This window comes from Diuraphis noxia, unplaced genomic scaffold, assembly GCF_037042655.1.
Source record: "Diuraphis noxia isolate RWA-SAM2 unplaced genomic scaffold, SU_Dnox_SAM2 contig0006, whole genome shotgun sequence".
NCBI lineage: Eukaryota > Metazoa > Arthropoda > Insecta > Hemiptera > Aphididae > Diuraphis > Diuraphis noxia.
Window position 1 is genome coordinate 194456 of NW_028301716.1, and position 4908 is coordinate 199363.

A 4908-nucleotide genomic window follows, 5' to 3' on the forward strand; every position below is an offset into this window, starting at 1 on the left:
TATCAGTATAATAAGGCGATCGTGAGTAATTTTGTACTATTATAATTAAAATTATAATATTATTATTATTATTAGTATTATTAATACTATTAGTTTGCTGTACACTTTTATTTATTTATTTTTATTTGCTTTAAGTACTGTTGTGTGTATGGAATCGGAAAGGTAATTGAGGAGAACCATTTATTTAATTATTTTTGTATGGTATGGTTATTTATTCGGGTTAATTATTTGTAATCAGTAGTAGTCTATGTCAGATACGGATCAAAACGAAACCATTAGCTCTGAAAATCTCATAGATCTTGAAAGTAGTGTTAGTGTCCCTTCTAGTGGAGAACTATACGAACCCTCAGACGAATTTGACTCAGACGATAGTAGGTACAACAATTTATCTCAGGCGGGATATATTCTAGAGAGAGCGAACAATTCTATAGGTAACACTGAATCGGTTCTCGAGAACGCGAGGAACTTACTTAAATTAACTAGTACTCAAAATCAAGCAGTAGAAGAAAAAATAATGTCAAAGTTTATGACCACACACCAAGCTCCATTAATTAAATTTGATCCCTATGTTCAATGGGGAAAACGCTGATGATAGTTTTGCATTTCACAATGCGTGCGAATATGCGTTACAAAGCATCGACCCAGCGGAGAAAGAAAATCTGATCAGAGGCATAACAACACGATTAATAGGTAAGGCCATACGCCCGTTTAGACATAAGAAACCTTCTACTTACAAGGAACTAAAGGAAATTTTGGACCTCACCGTTAATAAAAAACAAACGTTGACACATTTACATTCGAAATTATCAACGTTCAAAATAGCTGTGGGGGAGACTATTCAACAATATAGTGACAGGGCTGAGCAATTATATTACGATATTATAGAAGCATCAATGGCAGCGAATGAAATTTCTAATACGGAAGACTTATCTAAAATAACAGAACGCAAATTTTATCAGCATACACCGAAGGGTTACCACACAATACAAAGATATTAGTAAAAGCTAGAAGACCGAATAAATTATCGGAGTGTGTCCAGATTGCTTTGGAAGAAGAAACTTCGCGCAGAAATCAAAAAGAAATTCGCAAAAACATTATCGATTATAAAAACAATAGGTCAAATTTTAAATCAGGAAATAGCTACGCGAGCAAGACAAATTCGGTACAAAAATCTTACAGTAGACCACCTGGCGCTTGTTTTCGCTGTGGACGTACAAACCACCAGGCAAGACAATGCCGTACTTCAGAAGCCGATCAAGCCGTTACAGAGAATCGCAGAATAAGAATAAAATGGAAACAAAAGCTATCAGAATAGTTACGTGCAACTATTGTAAAAAGCCAAACCACACTATAAGTGAATGTCGCAAACGGAAATATGTTAATGAACGCAAGGCACAAGAGCAACAAGGCACATCGTCGGGAAACGAGCAAACATCGGGCCTCAGTTAGTTACTTATAGATACAGGTAGTGATTTGAATATGATAAAATTATCCACTTTAAGAAACGAAACTCAAAGCTATCAGTTAAAAGGAATCAATGAATACTTAGTACGCACTTTAGGTTCTGTACTCCTCAATTTAAATCTAGGAACGGAAACTCTTACAACCAAATTCCAGGTAGTTCATGATAATTTTCCAATTCCTCACGAAGGAATTTTGGGCAATCCATTTCTCACCGAACATCGTGTGGCAATAGATTACCATTCGTCAAAAATCTTTCAACTCAATACCGATCCTGTTACACTTTTGCCACGTTCAGAAACCATCGTTACAATTACCAGCTCAAGACCGGAGAGAACAACTTTAGTAGTTCATTCACAAAGTCTACAAGAGGAAAATGTTCGTCTTGGGAATGTGGTTAACACAGTCAAACAGGGAAAAATCTTAGCTATTGCCATCAACATTTCAGAAAAGCCCATCAAAATACCACCTTTAAAAATTGAAGAAATCGAGTTTGAAGAATTCCGGGAAACCTCAATGTTAATTGCAATAAATACAAATGAAATAACTGAAGATAGGCATCGTATTGATCGCATTCGGGAGGCTATAACATACCAAGAATTAAATGCGGAAAAATCAGATAGTCTCTGGAAGGTGATTGGTGAATATCCGGACATTTTTCAGCTAGAGGGAGATTCATTTCCTTCGACCGATGCAATACAGCACAAGATCCATCTAAAGGAAGGTGCGAAACCTGTTAATGTTCGACCGTATAGACTGCCTTACGCTCACCGTCAGGAGATTGTAAGACAAATGGAAGAGTTGGAAAGTCACAACATTATACAGCCGTCCGAGTCCCCTTGGAATGCACCACTGATCGTGGTCCTGAAGAAACCAGATGCTCAGGGAAACCCAAAATATAGAGTATGTGTAGATTTCAGACGCCTTAACGAACTGACCATTGGAGACGCATACCCTATACCTAGGATAGATGAAATTTTAGACCAATTAGGCCGATCGAGGTATTACTCTACATTGGATTTGGTCAGTGGATACCACCATGTATCAATCAGGGCAGAAGATCGTCAAAAGACAGCTTTTTCTACTGACAAAGGCCACTATGAGTTCCGGAGAATGCCATTTGGGTTAGGTGGAGCTCCCAGCACATTCCAACGCTTAATGAACACAGCTCTGACGGGAATCAACGGTATCAAAGCTTTCGTATACTTGGATGATATAATTGTTTACGCTTCGGACTTAAAGGACCATGAATCCAAACTGCGAGATGTATTTGCAAGGCTTAGAAAATTTAATCTCCGCTTACAACCGTCAAAGTGTCAATTCCTACAAAGAGAGGTCATATATATACTTGGGACATCTCATTACTGACGAAGGAGTCAAACCTGATCCAGGAAAAATCGAATGTGTACAAAATCATCCAGTTCCCAGAAATACAACAGAAATCAAACAATTTTTAGGTTTATCGGGTTATTATAGAAGATTTATTGAAGGATACAGCAAAACGGCGAAACCACTCACTGCATTTTTAAACAAGGACGTACCATTTGAATGGTCGACGGAATGTCAAAGAGCTTTTGAGACGCTCAAGCAGAAACTCGTGGAAGCACCAGTATTACAATATCCTGATTTTGCAAGACCATTTATCTTAACCACGGATGCTAGCCAGTTCGCAATTGGAAGCATTCTGTCACAGGGTACGCCAGGACAAGATCGACCCATCGCATATGCGTCTAGAACTCTTAATAAAGCTGAACAAGCATATAGTACGACCGAAAAAGAGTTGCTAAGCATAGTCTGGGCAGTAAAGAATTTTAGACCTTACCTACTCGGTAGACAATTCAAAATTTACACGGACCACAAGCCATTAACTTGGTTATTCAATGTAAAAGATCCTGGTTCAAGACTTCTGCGTTGAAGGTTAAAGTTAGCCGAATACCAATATGAAGTGATTTATAAAACCGGAAAGTCCAATACCAACGCTGACGCACTAAGTCGAATAATGGAAGTTAAAGTTGTCCACACTAGATCTCAGCGACAATCGACGGGATCACTTATGGATTTGAAACTCTTCCATGAGTATATCTCGGATAGCGAATGTCAAAATTATCGGAACGCAAGAGTCCAAGAGGTAACTGGAGATCATTTCACTGTTTCGGAAGAATTCCATTACCTTTTAATATGAAGGATGATAACGCTGTTGTCGTCGAGCCAGAGATCGATTATATATCTTTTAGCGATGATAGTGAATTCAATTTTACTTTGACTCAACAACAAAGTGATTCTTGTACTAGGCTAAGTTCATATACTATTTGCAAGGGCAATGAACCAATTCAACGAAGGGCATCCTCTAAAATATGCGAAGTCGAAATCTTAAAAAACCCACAAATTCTTCCGATTTCATGCAAAATTAAATATATTAAACTTGATGTAAGTATTTGGAACCGATTATTTAAAACCGATTCTTGGATTTATTGTACTCATTCCGAATTTGTAACCTTAAATTGTAAAAACCCTCAGAAATTATTCCAATTTAATATAAAAGGCATTGGCCGACTTAGTACGCCCCTTCTTGTACATTACACACAACTACGGCAATTATGTCGCCTATTTTAAACACATTTGTTAATTATACATTAGATTTAGTACCGGAAAATCCATTATTTAATATAAGTAAAATTAAGGAATTAGATATAGATGATGTTAATCCCCAGACACTCAATCATTTTGGTTTATATAAAAATCTCCGCCAAGCAATACGTGAATCCACAATAGAACATAAATCCAACAATAAAACAATAGAAAATATGTTAATAATTCCAATGGAATATCATATTATGGTAGAATATGTTTGTATTTTTATATTAGTAATAGTAATCACATTTTTACTGGTGAAGGCAAAGAAACAAAAAATCTATGTTTATAAGCCAGAAGTAGCAGAAACTGAATGTTAATCTACATATTATATATTTGTATTTTTTTTTTTATGTTAAGTTAAGTCGCAGGGACTGCTCCAATTTGGCCCTGGGGGCATGTTATATTTAAGCATAATACGTAGTTATAATATAGTTTAGAGTAATATGATATGTATACTGGCGTACGTGACTACGGGAACGGACGTTCGGGCTGGAATCTGCTTATCCAGCAATTCCTACCCTGGCAGTTGCACAGAGAGCCCCCCTTAGTCACGGCCGCCCAGTCAGTCGTAGAGTTAAACGCACTCAATCAGAATCTCATTTGTTATACAGAAAATCTATTAAGCATTAGAATACAGTACATTGTAGTTTCGTGTTAATAAACATAATTTTTGGTCATTTAATAAGCGACTTTGCATATATTTTTCGACATACGTCCTTACTCCCTCTTCACTAAGGATAATAACGCGCCGGTACACATCAACGAATACCTGGTTTGAGGATAAATCGTTATTATTACGCGATTTCATAAAAA

General features: G+C 36.8%; 1 pseudogene; it reads left to right on the forward strand.

Moving 5' to 3' along the window:
* The first annotated feature begins 247 nt into the window (after positions 1–247).
* LOC149054426 (uncharacterized) lies at positions 248–1449 on the forward strand (annotated as a pseudogene).
* The last annotated feature ends 3459 nt before the right edge of the window (positions 1450–4908 follow it).